Source organism: Carlito syrichta, unplaced genomic scaffold (genome assembly GCF_000164805.1).
Source record: "Carlito syrichta isolate Samal-C Ts95f unplaced genomic scaffold, Tarsius_syrichta-2.0.1 Scaffold219838, whole genome shotgun sequence".
Classification (NCBI taxonomy): Eukaryota; Metazoa; Chordata; class Mammalia; order Primates; family Tarsiidae; genus Carlito; species Carlito syrichta.
The window spans coordinates 16,769-33,404 of NW_007163934.1; positions in this window are offsets into that span (position 1 = coordinate 16,769).

Below are 16,636 nucleotides of genomic sequence, written 5' to 3' on the forward strand. Positions count from 1 at the left end.
AATACCTATATGTGATTTTACTATTTTATAGTTAGATTTAAATGTAACATGAGACTTCCCCTCCACATAATTTGTAAACATTTTTAAGTTTGGAATTTTACACACACACACACACACACACACACACACACAACTTCAAACTCAATATATACATAATACACATATATGCGCGTGTGTGCAAAATTCCAGTCCTAAACATTTAAAAAATTTTATTTACATATATGTGTAATGTGTATAGATTAAAAACTCCAACCTTAGAAACTTCAAATATAAAGTTTATATCATATAAATCAAACATTAAAAATTTATATATAGAAAACCTTTTTCAATAAACATCAGTTGGAAAACCTATTACTGAAATATATTCTAAGGAATTTTGAATTTAAAAACCAAGTGGTATTCTGTGAAGAATATATTAGCTAGAGAGAACATTTACAGAATTTACAATATATACGTTTACATAGCTTTAATTAGCAAGTAAATGTGTACCAAAAAATAACTCAATAATTTGTGAAGTTATATATATATAACTAGATAATAGGTTGATGCATACGTCTGCAGCATTTGTTTTTGCCATGGCAGCACTGCAGTGTTGAGAGCTTGTTTATTGTTTGTCATTTGGAGTGACAATGTTGTGCTTGTGAATACACCTTGCATTTTGCAGATTTGAAAATAGTTAGGGCTATTTGTGGGTGAAAAAAGATTGAGTGTCAAGTGGAAAAACATGAACACTTCTGACATATTCTCTAATTTTAACAGAGGAGTAAAGGCAATAAAGCAGGGTTGAAATATTTGTGCCATGTTTTGGTGAGAATGCCATCAGGGAAAGCATAGCAAGAAATGGTTTTGTCATTTCAAAGAGAACCAATTTGACCTGAGTGATTCTCTATGTTCAGGAAGACTATCGGGTTTTGATGAGACCAATTAAAAGCTTTAATCCACGATGATCAATGTCAGTCAACCTGAGAATTGTCAAATGTGATGCATTGTGACCAGTCAACCATTGTGAAACACTTGCTTTCCATAGGCAAGCCAAAAACACTATGAATTTATGCATCAGGCCAATATATTACTTTGACTTTATTTAATATTAGCATTTGCTTCATTCACTAAAATGATCTTGAAAAGAGAGAAAGAGGCTTTGTTATACATAGGAGATGCATGTATAAAATTATACCTAATTGTGCCAGTGATATCAGAGACTGAAAGTCCAAAAAATCAGAGTACTTTTCTTATTTCTGTGAATCAAGCATTTTAGTGAAAGCTATGATAAATATCATTAGTTTCAGAACATAGACATAGAACCAGGAATCTGACTGGACTCCCTTTCTCAGCCTCTCACAGGTAGTTAGGGCCACATTGTTAAGTTCCTCCAATGGTACAAAAGTTGGGATTTCTGATAAGGGAGGATGTGCCTCTTCCACTCTGACTTTCCCCTTTGTCAGGCTGAAGTGGCAGGTGACAATGTCCTAGAAAATGACAGAGCCTGAAATATGAAAGAAAGATGCGCACCAATCAAGAATGTCTATCTTGGATCATTAGGTGAACAATAAATAAGTTTCTGCTGTATTTAGGATATTGAACATTTTGGAGTCCAAATGTTACTGCAATTTAGCCCACCCTGTTACACAAACAGTTTAATGCATTGAAATATTCATTCAAAAAATTAAAAGCTATGTAAATATTTTGCATCTTCATTAAGAAAATAAGAATTTAAAAATTATGTAAGTTAAAAAATTTAAAAATATAGAGTTCTAGTTTTTTATAACCTCCAAATATGATAACTTCATATATATATGAAGTTATTTATATGTATATTGGCCTCTTACCTGAGAATCTTAACAATGTGGTATGGTGACTAATTTGTTGTCATTACTTTTTATTTTATTTTATACTTGTTTTGTTTTTATAGCTTCCCTACCACAAACTACAAAACTCTTCAGGTCTTCAGGACCACATAATACATGTCTTATAAATGGTCCATTCCACCTAGTATATATTAGGTTCATGGTAGGTTCACAACAGATGCCATAAATGAAGATGGTCTTTTCTACTGTTATTCCCTCTCATGTTTACTAGCCATTGCCCATAAGGTTATTCTATGGAGAAAAATAATGACTTTCATCTTACAGATTAAAGCAAAAATGTATAATTTTCATATTTTTAAACTGATAAATAAAGATACTAATGCTTAAAAAAACTCATGAAACTAGTTTAAGAGTTTCTTTGAGGTATTTAAGATTTTTCTTTCCCTTTGATAGTTAATGCAAATGTTAAAAAAAGTATTAAGTGTGAATCTCAATAATCACACACATTGTTTTAAATTACTTCATAGTAGCTCATCATCATAGAATTGAAATAAAATCAATTATGAACAATATTACATAGTACAATAAATTATTAAATTCTGATGTTCTCAACACCAGATTTCAAAAATAAGCTGCTTTGAGAATATCGGTAATATACAAATAGGTAGAATAGATATCAAATAATTTCTATTTAGACAGTAGTTTTCATTCTAAACACAAATAGTATAAATAAGCAAGCACAGACTTTGAATGCATGTATAATGACATGAAAAATGTATTTGTAAATAATCCAACCTTTCATATCATTGAAAGTAGTGACGCTTTTGAGTTGTTATGGAAGGTTGATTTTTAGATCTTTTAGGAATCGCCATACTGTTTTCCACAGAGGTTGTATTAGTTTACACTCCCACCAAAAGTGTAGAAGTGTTCCCTTTTCCCTGCATTCTCTCTAGCTCCCGTTGTTTTCTGAGTTACTGATGATGACCATCCTGATTGGAGTTAGGTGGGATCTCAGTGTGGTTTTAATTTGCATTTATTTAATGATTAGCGAGGCTAAACATTTTTTCATGTATCTGTTGGCTGCTTGTATGTCTTCTTATGAGGTGTCTTTTCATATCCTTTGCCCACTTTTTAATAGAGCTGTTTGGTTTTATTTTCCTTTTGGCATGTTTGAGTTCCTTGTAGATCCAGCAATCCTCCTTCTGAGAATATACCAGAGGAACTCAAATCATTCTATAAAAAAGATACTTGCACATGCATGTTTATTGCAGCATTATTCACAACAGCAAATATATAGAACAAACTGCCCATCGAAAGTGGACTAGATTTTAAAAATGTGATACATATGCATGATAGAATATTTTGCAGCCATAAAGAAGGGCAAATTTATGGAATTCACAGCAATTTGGATAGGTTTAGAGTCTGTCATACTCAGCGATCTATCACAGAAACAAAAAACTAACTACCACATGTTCTCACTTATAAGCAGACCCCAAACATTTATCATAACACTATAAGAAAGGGTTTGACAGTAGTAGGATGCTGCCAGAGGAGGAAAGGGGGACACATAACCTCAATAAGTATACTCAATCTCAAACCAGGTGAAGTAGAAACCAAAGGGAGGCCCAAATTTTACCTGTACAATGATGACTTATCTATCTAATCCTGAATTGTACCCCACATCTTTAAAATAAAATCCAGTTTAAAAAAAGAAAATAGTGATATTTCATTAACCATTGAAAATTCAGTGAAGAAAAATCCAACGTTGCTTTTAGTTTCTTATTTTTTAAAGAACATATTTAACCACTGGTAAGCTATTTATTTCCTGGACCAAACAGTATCCATATTTTTAAAATCACTTTTTATGTGATTAAATCGTGAATTGAATTAGCACATTTTGAAAAATGAACCGAATAATGTGTATTTTCCCCCAAAGTACTAATTTCAATAGTGATTTACATCATTTTTTCCACTTGTTTCAAGGCTACAATTAGAAACATGCTTATATAATCAAACACTGCCTAGTGTATTATGTAACTATAAATAAACAATTCTTAAAAGTTCTCTCCCTATGTCACCACACACTGTATTTGATTATTAATACTATTAACAGTTTATACCAGCATAGACATTTATAGCAAACTTGCTATTTGCTGAGTCATTTTCACTGTCAGTTTTGGCATCTGGTTGAGTCAAATGGCGGAACATGCATAAAACTGTCTCAAAAACTAATCAACAAAATTCAAAAAGAAACAGACAAGAAACATCTAGACAGGTTGCCAAACACTCAGATGCCAAGAATTCTATCCAACAATCTATCTCTCTTTTTATTAGAAAAAAAATATCCAGGAGTAGGGACATTAGTATTTTTTGAAGTACTTTTTGCCACTTGTAGTTATATTAGCAATTTTTATTGAAGTTTTTTTTTGTTTGTTTGTTTGAGTTGGAGTCTTACTCTGTCGCCCTGACTGGAGTGCAGTGGTCGCTCCCGGCCACCGCAGCTGCGACCTGCTGGCCTCCGGCGATCCTTCCACCTCAGCCTTCCAAGTAGCTGGAACTACAGGCGTGCGCTACCACGCCCGGCTAAATTTTTACTAACGTTAACAAGAAATCCACTACAGTTCCTGGGCAAAATCATAGATATTCTGGTTTTGGATCACTCTCTCAGTCTACTTATTTCAAGCCAATAAGGCTATGGTGCTGGATCGTACTCTCTTTGGGTAAGTTTATGTGGAATTTGAGATGATAATTCCTCCTTCATATATAGGGTATGCAGAAATATGGTGCTCTTATCATTTATTCTAAGTATATAACATTCTTCTTTCCTGTTTCTCCCTGTAAGTTATGAATACCATTGTGTACTTTAAGTACTATGCTATTCGTTTTGTTTTTCTATCATTTATGCTTTGTTGCTATTCAATTTCTATGACTATTTGAAACATTCTATTACAGTGGTTGGCACCATTGTCCTATGATTAGAGTTTTCATTGTATAGTTTCTTTCTTATTGATGGGGAAATTTACATTGCCATCAGGTTTATTCCAACACAACTTGCAAATGTGACTGGAGTGGGGAAAAAGTTAATAAGTTTCCCCCTTAAATTTACTCAGTAAAAGAAACAAATAAATAAATACATGAAATGAATGCAAAAGGAAAAAAATTGATTGAAGCGACAATTTCTTTACGGTTCTACAAAGTAGTTTGTTTGAAAATAGATTAGGAATTCTTTACATTATATTTTAGATATTTCCTTATATTTTAATTATTAAAATTCCGGGAGTTAATTATATAATTTATATATTAGCTCTGGAAAAGAAGCGTCATTGTTTTTCAAAGAATACAAAACTAGGGTAGACTTTCCACTCTCTGTAAAAATTAAGTTGTGGAAATTAACTCTAAGTGGTTAGAGTCACTGAGTTGCCACTTTCATACTGATGACTGAAAATAGAGCAGGTAGTGGTAGCCGGGTTCGGTGGCTCAGCCTGTAATCCCAGCACTTTGGGAGGCTGAGGTGAGTCGATTGCCTGAGTCTGCGAGTTCGAGACCCACCTGGGCAACTTGGTGAGGCCTCATCTCTACAATAAAATCAAAAACTGGTTGGGTGTGGTAGTGCACACCTGTAGTTCCAGCTACTTGGAAGGCTGAGGAGGAAGGATCGCCGGAGCCCAGCAGGTCGAGGCTGTGGTGGCCGGAAGCAGCCACTGAACTCCAGTCTGGGCGACAGAGTGAAACTCCAACTGAAAAAAAAAAAAAAGAAAGAAAATAGAGCAGGCAAACTCTCCTCAAAGAATCGCATCTCTTCTGTGTTTAATGTGTCAATTCTCCAAAGTCATTCCATCCTTTTGTAACTGTAAAAGTTTACAAGATTGAGGAGGAAAATCTTAACAGAAAAATGTATTTAAATATTTTATAATGTATGAAAAGTAAAGATGGTCATTTGGGAATGCAAATGATGGACAGTTCAAGCCCAGTGTTTCCTGGAGGCAGCCCTGACACAAGATGGGAGAGCACCATTAGAGGCAGAAGTGGTAAGTGAAAACGATAGCTCTTTTCTCTGCATACACATGATCCTCTGCAGTCTCAGCCAAGGGAGAAACAGCCTGGAAACTCCCCGCCACAGAAACTTCCTGTGCCAGCTGAACACAGAAGACTGTCCTGGGTGGAAACAACAGCACTCGTGGGTCCCACCTCACCTGGAAAAAGCCGGTTCCCAGGACTCCAATGCCACAGCATCCCCCACCCCAGAACCTCAGTGGGAAACACCCAGCAGAGGTGATCTGTGTCACACAGGTGTACTCTCCTCCCTCCCTCCCAGCACCCAACAGGGGTGAAACACCAATCCTGGCAAGTTTCACCCCCATGGTGGCCCTTGTGACCTGGACTGCAGGCATGACTTGCCCTCAGTGGGGGTACCAGTGCAGTTATAATCCTTCCTATTGTGCAGGGCAGGATCTAAGAGGTGGGAACCTACACAATTGTGGTGGGGGTGCCCCACTTACAGACAGAGGAAGAAATACCAACCCCTAACTTCTTTCCTTCCATCCCAAGGGTGAAACAGGTGATCCTGTAGAGATGGGAGGTGGCCAATCTACACTGAGAGCACGGGAGCCAGAGTAGAACTCCAAGGCCCCATTGGCCACCTGTCAACCCTGCTAACAGACAAGTAATCTGGGGAGAAGACTCCTGTGTAGACTGTCCTTGAGAGAGGGAAAATAATCTGAATTAGAAAAAAGGTCCCTTCCTACTTCTGCCAGACTACACTGGTGAAGCAGCTTCAGATAGTCTTCCCGCAGGGCACCGAACTTCCTACCACCATTGCTCACTATCCCCAGCCACTGTTCCACAGTAAGGGCAGAGGAGGGAAGACAGGCAACAGTAGCAACTTTATATAATTTTCTTTAAAAAAGACAAAAAATGAAAGGAGAAGAATCTACCCTCACAGATAAGGAAGAATCTGTGAAAAAGTACTGATAATCCCTAAGACCTTAAGAATTTGACATCCACAAATGGGCTTCCAAGATACCAAGCAATGGAACTCATCCAGAATGACCTGGCCCTGATGACAATCATGGAATTCAGACTATGGATGGCAAAGATAGTCAAGGAGAGCTACAGAAAGATGGACACACAGATCATCCAGGCAGCAAAAACAGTATAGGAAATGAAAAATGAGTTGATTAATATACAAAAGATTGAATCTGAACTCTTGGAGTTAAACAATCCTTTCCTGGAATTTCAAAATGCAATGACAACCCTAAACAGCAGAATCGACCAGGCAGAGCTTGAGGATCAAATTATTAAACAAACCCTGTCCAACAAAATCAAGGAGTAAAGGCTTAAGAAGAATGAGCACTGTCTGTGAGAGGTTTTGGATTGAATAGAGATTAAAATCTATGTTTGATTGGCATCCCTGAGAGAGAAGGGGAAACTAAGAACACCTTGGAGTAAGCTTTACAAGAGGCCATCAAAGAAAATTTCCTGTATCTTGCTAGATTGGCAGCCATACAGACACAAGACATTCAGAGAACTCCTGGGAAGTACTATACAAGAAGATCATCCCCAAGACACATCCCACAAAGTGAGTATGAAAGGAAAAATATCCTAAATGTAGCTAGAGAGAAGGGACAAACCATTTACTAAGGAAGACCCATCAGAATTGCAGCAGACTTATCAGCAGAAGCCCTATAAGCTTTAATATTCTTAAAGAACATCAGTTCCAGTCAAGAATTTCCTATTCCACAAAGCTATGGTTCATTAATGAAGGAGAATTAAATTTCTCCCTAGATATCCAATCTCTAAGGGAATATACCCCTTCCAGGCAATCTAACAGGGGATGCTTAAGAAGGTTCTAAGCATAGAACAAAAAAAATAATGATTCCACCCATTGCAAAGGCACAGGCAAGCACAGTTAACAGACCATACATTCAGTCATAAAACTTAAAAAGCAAAGCAGCCTTTTAATAGAAATATGACAGAAAAAAACTCCCGCATATCAATAATTAACTTAAATGTGAATGGACTAAACATGCTATTTGAAAGGGATAGGATGGAAGATTGTGTGAAGAAACATGATTCATCCTTTTGCTGTCTCCAGGAAAGCCATTTCACTGCAAATGACACCCATGGGATAAAGATAAAGGGCTGCAGAAAGATCTTCCAGACAAATGAAAAGTAAAAGAAGAGCAGAAGTAGCTAATCTTATACCAGACAAAGCAGACTTTGATGATAAGAGGCTTAATTCATCAGCAAGAAATATCCATCTTGAATATATACATGTCCAACATAGGAATACTCAGGTTTATAAAACAATTGCTAATTAAAATAAGAGAGGATATAAACAGCCATACAAATATAGTTGGAGTCTTTAAAATCTCACTAAAAGCCTTAGATAGAGCATTGAGGCAAACATTAACAAGGAAATTCGGACCCCTAACTTGACACTCAACCAACTGGACCTAATAGACATCTACAAAGCATTTTACCCAACAACTATAGACTATACCTTCTTCTCATCAGCACATGGAGCATGCTCTAAGGACCACTACATACTCAGACGTAAATCAACCATGAACAAATTGCAAAAGGTCAGATCACCAAAAATCATGTCAGGCATCTTCTCAGACCATGATGGAATGAAACCAAATATCATCACCAACAGGAACCCCCAAAACACAAAATACATGGAAATTAAACAACATGCTTTGGAATGACTTTTGAGTTAACACAAAAAATCAAGGCAGAATTAAAAAGATTCTTAGAAACAAATGGAAACAAAGACACAATACACCCAAGCCTCTGAAATACCATGAAAGTGATCTGAGAGTGAAGTTTATAACATTCTTTGCACATGTCAAGAAAATAGATCTCAAGTAAATAGTCTAACACTGTACCTAAGGTTGCTGGAAAGACAAGAGCAATTTAATCTTAGAATTGGTAGAAAAATGGAAATTAATAAAATAGAGTCACAGTTGAATGAAATAGGGAACAACAACAACAATAACAAAACCATGCAATGGATCAGCAAGATAAAAAGTTGGATCTTTAAAGATTGAATAAGATTGACAGACTCCTGGCCAGATTAACCAAGAGAGAGAGAGAGGTTTCAAATAAATACAATTAGAAATAAAAATGGAGATGTTAAAACTAACCCTGAAATATAAAAGATTTTAGAGATTACTACAAATACCTGTATGTGGATAAAATAGAAAATCTAGTAGACATGGAGAAATTTATGGCATTACATAACCTCCCAAAGTTGAAACAGAAAGAAATTGAAACCCTGAACTTATGAATAACAATCCAAGAAATTGACTCAGTGATAAGAAACCTCTCCACTCAAAGAATGCCTAGACTAGATGATTTCTCAGCTGAATTCTACAAGATGTACAATGAAGAGCTGATACCAATCATATTGAAAGTATTCCAAGCAACTGAGAAGGAAAGAATTCTCCATAGTTAATTCTATGAGGCAAATATCATCTTGATAACCTAAAGTGGCAAAGATCCGACAAGGAAAGAAAACTGTAGACTAAGTTCTCTGATTAACATAGATGTAAAAATTCTCAGTAAGATCCTAGCAAACTACATCCAACAGCACACTTGGAGGATCATACATCACAACCAGGTGGGCTTCATTCCTGGGATGCAAGGTTGGTTCAACATATGGAAATCAATGAACATAATCTATCACATAAAGAAGTCTGAAACCAAGAAACACATGATTATCTAATTAGATGCAGAGAAGCATTCTATAATATCCAACATCCTTTCTTGATAAAACCATCAAACACTTAGGTATTAAAGAAACATTCCTCAAAACAAGAGCCATGTGTAACAAACCTGTAGCCAACATCATGCTTAATGGGCAAAAACTGAAAGCATTATTCCCCCTAAGAACTGGAATAAGAAAAAGATGCCCACACTCACCTCACCACTTACATTTAGCATAGTACTAGAAGTTGTAGCCAGAGCAATAAGGCAAGTAAAGGAAATTAGGGTTATACAAATAGGAAAAGAGGAAACAATTATTACACTATGCAGATTATATTATTTGATACATAGAAAACCCTAGAGAGTCTGTCAAAAACCACCTTATGCTTTTACGCAACATCAGTAAAGTCTCTGGATACACAATCAATGCAAAAAATAGTTGCATGTGGATTTTCTGACATCACACAACCCCCTGAATTGAAACAAGAAGAAATTGAGACCCTAAATAGACCAATAATAATCCAAGGAATTGACTATGTCATAAGAAGACTACAAGAAAAAAAAAAAGTCCTGGACCAGATAGATTTCCAGCAGAATTCTACAAAACATATAAGGAGGAACTGATACCAATCCTATTAAAAGTGCTCCAGGCAATTGAGAAAGATGGAGCTCTCCCCAAATCATCTTATGAAACTAACATCACATTGATACCCATGACAGGTAAAGATCCAACAAAGAAAGAGAAATATAGGCCAATATCCTTGATGAACATAGATGCTAAAATTCTCAAAAAGATTCTAGCAAACCAGATTCAACAATACATACGCAAAAATCATCCACCATGGCCATGCTCGGTGGCTTAGCCTGTAATTCCAGGACTTTGGGAGGCTGAGGCAAGTGGATTGACTGAGCCTATGGGTTTGAGACCCACCTGGGCAACTTGGCAAGACCTTGTCTCTACAATAAATAAAAAATTACCCAGGCATAGTAGTGTGCACTTACAGTTCTGGCTACTTGGAAGGCTGAGCCAGAAGGATAGCTGGAGCCCAGCAGGTTGAGGCTGTGGTGACTGGGTGTGTGCCACTGTACTCTAGCCTGGATGACAGAGTGAGACTCCAAATCAAAAAATAAAATTAAATTAAAAAAAAAAAAATCATCCACCACAACCAAATAGGTTTCATCCCCAGGATGCAAATCTGGTTCAACATTCTTAAGACCATAAATGGAATTAAATACATCAACAGACATAAAAACAAAAACCACATGATTGTATCATTCGATGCAGAAACCACTTTTGATAAAATCCAGCACGCCTTCTTGATAAAAATGCTCGAACATCTAGGCATAGATGGAACATACCTCAAAATGCTGAGTCATCTATGAGAAACCCACAGCCAGCATACTGCTAAACAGACAGAAACTGGAAACATTTACCCTGAAAACTGGAACAAGACAAGAATGTCCACTCTCATCCCTCCTGTTCAACATAGTTTTGGAAGTCTTATCTACAGCAATCAGAGAAGAGAAGGCAATCAAGTATATCCAAATAGGAAAAGAGGAATTCAAGTTATCCTTCTTTGCAGATGACATGATTCTATAACTCGAAAACGCAAGGGGATCTCTCAAATAAACCCTTGCACTAATAAAGGAATTTGGCAAAGTCTCAGGGTATAAAATAAATGTGCAAAAAACAGTCACATTTCTATACACCAATAATAAACAGGAATCCAAATAAAAAACAAAATTCCATTCACAATAGTGACCAAAAAAAAAAAAAAAAATGAAACACCTTGGCATCTTCCTAAACAGAGATGTGGAAGACCTTTATAATGAAAACTAAAGAAATCAAAGATGACACAAACAAGTGGAAAAATATTCCATGCTCATGGATTGGAAGAATCAACATTGTTAAGATGTCCATTCTATCTAAGGCAATCTACAGATTTAATGCATCACCCTTCAAATTACCAGCATCATTCTTCTCAGACCTAGAAACAACAATACACGAATTCATATGGAAACATAAATTACTATGAATAGCCAAAACAATCCTCAAAAACAACAACTACAATAACAAAAACAACAAAAACAAAGCAGGAGGTATCACATTCCCAGATTTTAAACTTTATTATAAAGCTACAGTAATCAAAACAGTCTGGTATTGGTATAAGAACAGGCATACAGATCAATGGACCAGAACTGAGATTCCAGAAGCCAAACCTCAATTTCTCAACCAACTAACCTTCCACAAAGGCTCCACCACAAACCACTGAGGAGAGGAAAACCTATGCAGTAAATGGTGCTTGGAAAACTGTCTGACCACATGCAGAAGATTAAAACAATATCCCCACCTATCACCATACACAAAAATCAACTCTAAATGAATCAAAGACATAAATGTAAAACCTCAAACTCTCAGGACCTTAGAAAATGCAGGAGACCCCCTTATGAAAATTGGAACTGGCAACCAATTCCTGATCAAAACCCCAAGTGCCAAGGCCATAAGATAAGATAGACAACTGGGACTTCATGACACTGACAATCTTCTGCAAGGCCAAAGAAACCATCAAAAGAGGGGTGAGACAGCCCACAGACTGGGAAAAAATATTTGCCAACTTTATGTCCAACAAAGGCCTAACATCTAGGCTCTACAAGTAACTCAAGTGTGCTGGAAAAAAAAGCAAAAGCCCCATTACAAAGTGCTCAAAAGGCACAGATAGACACTTCTCGAAAGAAGACATATGAGCAGCCAACAGATACATGAAAAAATGCTCAGTCTCACTAGTCATCAAAGAAATGCAAATTAAAACTATACTGAGATACCACTTAACTCCAGTCAGAATGACCATCATCAATAACTCAAAAAATAACAGATGCTGGAAAGGACATGGTGAAAAGGGAACACTTCTACACTGTTGATGGGAGTGCAAACTAGTACAACCTCTGTGGTAAACAGTGTGGTGATTCCTAAAAGTTCTATCAATCCCCCTACTGGGAATATACCTGAAAGAACACAAACCACTCTAAAAAAAGATACCTACACATGTATGTTTAGCGCAGCATTGTTCATAATAGCAAGAACATGGAATCAACCATGTTGCCCATCAAAAGAGGACTGGATTAAAAAAATATGGTACATGTGCACAATGGAATATTACACAGCCATAAAGAAGCACAAAACCATGAACTTCACAGCAACCTGGATGCACCTGGAGTCTATAATACTAGTGATCTTTCACAGCAACAAAGAATTGAGTATCACATGTTCTCACTCATAATTGAACCTTGAACAAGTAATACTATAAGAAAAGGATTGAAAGTAGCAGGAAACTGTGGGGGGTGGGGTTTAGGGGGTGGAGAGGTGGGATTAGCAATAGTGGGAATCTGTCGAGGGAAAGGGGAACACACCTCATCAACAAGGATACCTGCATAATGAATATTTTTATACCTAACTCTGAAATGTACCCCACAATTTTAAAATAAAAAATTTAAAAGTTAAAAAAAATAGTTGCATTTCTATGCACCAACAATAAGCAGTTTGAGATCCAAACAAAAACCACAATCCCATTTACGAGAGCCGCACAAAAAAATATAAAATAGCTCAGCATCCATCTGACAAATGACTTTTACAGGACTACAGAACACTGTTTAAAGAAATCAAGGATGACTCAAACACATGGAAGAAAGAATACCCCATACTCATGGATTGGAAGAATCAACATGCTCAGGATACCACTCTATCCAAGGTTATCTATAGATTCAAAGCAATCCCTATCAAATTACCAGCATTGTTTTTCACAAACCTAGAAAAGACAATATGGAAATTCATATGAAAGAAAGAAAGAAAAAAAAAAAGCCTGAGTATCTAAAGCAATCATAAGTAAAAAGAACAAAGCTGGAAGTACAACACTTCCAGATTTCAAACTTTTCTACAAGTCTGCAGTAACCAAGACATCATGGTGCTGGTACAGGAATAAGCACATAAGCAATAGAACAGGACAGAGAATCCAGAAATAAAACCATTAACCTTCGACAAACCAATCTTTGACAAAACAAACATTGGGGAAAGAAAACCATATTAGCAAATGGTGCTAGGAAAACTCACTAAGCACATGAAAAAGAATGAAATTGGATCTCTACTTTTCACCATATACAAAAATTAGCTTAAAATAGATCAAGGACTTAAGTGTGAAACCCAAAACTATACAAACTTAAAATAAAACTTAAGAAACACCCTCCTGGTCATCAAAGTAGGCAATAAATTCATTGCCAAGTCTTGAAAAGCAAGTGCAGCAAAAGCTAAGTTTCACAGGGGGTACCTTATCAAGCTAAAAAATGCACAGCAAAAGAAATCATCAAGAGAGTAAAAAGAAAACTCACAGAATGGGAAAATATATTTGTATACCATGTGTCCCACAAAGGCCTAACATCCAGTATCTACAAGAAACTCAAACGAATTGACAGAAAACAAAACAAAACAAAACCTAATAGCCCCATTAAAAAGTAGGCAAAGGACACGAACAGACCCTTTTCAAAGGAAGACATACAAGAAGCCAACACACATATGAAAAAATGCTCAACTTCATTAATTGTCAGAGATCTGTAAACCAAACCTATACAGAATGGTTATCATTAAGAGGTCTAAAAACAATGGCTGTTGACGAGGCTGCAGAGAAAAAGAACCACTTATATACTGTTAGTGGAAATGTAAGTTAGTTTAACCTTTGTGGAAAGCAGTATTTTCACAAAGAACTAAAAATTGAGCCATCATATGGTCTAGTAATCCCACTTCTGGTACTATTCCCAAAGAAACATAAATTTTTCTACCAAAAAGTCATCTGCACACATATGTTCATTGCAGCACTATATGCAATAGCAAAAACATGGAACCAACTCAAATACCCATCAAAAGTGAACTAGATAAAGAAAATGCATACATATACACAATAGAATATTATATAGCCATAAGTAAGAACAAAATTATGTCCTTTGTGGAAAAATGGATCATTCTAAGTGAACTATCACAGAAACCCAAACCAAATATGACATGTTCTCCCTCATATGTGAGCTCTAAGCATTGGGCATGCAAGCACAAAGGCAGGAACTGGGCACTACAAGTGGGGCGTGGGGAGAAGGATGGAGGATTGGGTCACACAACCACCCATTGAGAAACATGTCCACCACCAGGGAGAAAGAGGGCTTCCTAGAAGCCCAAACCTTACCTGCATGCAATCTACTAATGTAGCAAATTCTCACATGTACCCCACAATTCTAAAATAAAAAATAAAGTAATTGTATACCTAATTCAATTTAATTAATTGTGCACTTAATTCATCCAGTCATATGGTGACAATTGGATTTATAATAATAGATTTTTAAATACTCTTCTTTTTTTGAATGCTATGACCACTCCAAAAGTGAGTCACACTGCTTGCATGCATGACTTGGTAGGCTATTTATAGAGGACAGTGTTTTCAATATTGGCAAAATATGTATTTCTGCTTGACCTTTAATTTTTACAACTAAAAAAGAATATAAAGAAACTGAGTAAAATAAGTGATTAAGATTTAAAGGATTGTGTAATAATCTTACTACACGATTATTTATGATAGGAAAATGTTGACAACAGCCTAAATGTAAATGATAGTTAAATAAAGTATTAATTGTCCACTAAAGTGATATTGTACATGTTTATTTATATGGAAAGATGTTCATGTATATCAAGCTAACTTAACACTAAAAAATAATGTGTAGAGTATAATCTTACATTTTAATAAATACCCATGAATTTAAGAATTCAAGAAAGATATCAACCTGTTAATTTTTAAAAGTAGTGATCAGACTTCCAGTAATTTGAAATTATTATAACAGATAATACCTCTGTTATAACACTTAATTGTAAGATATTGTATACTTGCTTCGCTATTTTTTTAAAATTCCTTTTTTTGTGCTGGCGTAGTGGAACGTTTAATAGTTTTTTCGTTTCTACTGGATGTGTTAAGATTGAATTAACAAAGCATTTACAGTGTTCATGAAGTACATTCTTTATCTTATTACTAACGGAAAAGATTGCATGACACAAGTAGAAAGACTGCAGCTAAATTTGGCTTTAAGTAAACAGTTCTTGGCATATGAAGAGCAACAAATAAGATCAGAAACTCAGGAGAGGTTATGTAGAGCATTGAAAACTTCAGAATAAACATCTACTCATAAGAGCGCTTTACTGCACTCTGGATTTGTTCATTTGATTAGAAAACTCACTGCCAAGATTATACATAAATAAAAAAACTATGAAAAGAATGTTGAAATGAAATTTAGCCCAAAGAATACCTTTTTCTGAGCTTTGTGCCATTAACCATAGTTTCCTCATTAAATATAGAAGGTCATGCTTGCAATTGCCTTAAATTTTGTCATGCCAATCAAATTGAGTTTGGGAGGAAAATGTTTTGAAAGATTTAAAAATGTAAATAAAACCTTAAATATTCTTTTCTTCATGCACTCTGTGTTGTTCTCATGATGGTATCACAGAACTTACGCCATATGCTGTGGACGTGCTACTTAGGTACATTCAGTTTATAGTGTGTGAAAACTGAATTGAGGGCACTATTAGACTTAAATAGATAAACTTTGGAAGTTTAGCCCACGTGGAAATAGTAGTTGAAACATAAGTAAAAAAAGGAATAATAATAAATAAAGTGACCTAAAATACTATACTCACTTGAAAAGTTGTTTCTACTTTAATTTTTGCCTTTTGTATATCAAATACAGGTAAAAACCATTGTCTATACGCTTGAAGATGAAAAAAAATAACAGGTTGTCAGCACTGGAAACTCTAATTGTGATCAGCATGTATGAGGGGCATGGTTGTTTTTTTTTATTTAAGAAGTTGTCATTTCTTCAAAGCATTTGAAATACTTTTTTGGTGGTAAGAAACTGCATTAAAAATGACTGTGGAGGCAAAGAGTTGACAATTTTGGGGCGGCAGGCACCTAATTCTTGAATATAAAGAATTCTAGGTTTCTGTGAGATGTGATCATGTCAGTATACTCCAGGCTAGGAGACAGAGTGAGACCCTGACTCAAAAAAAAAAAAAAAAAAAAAAAAAAAAAAAAAAAAAA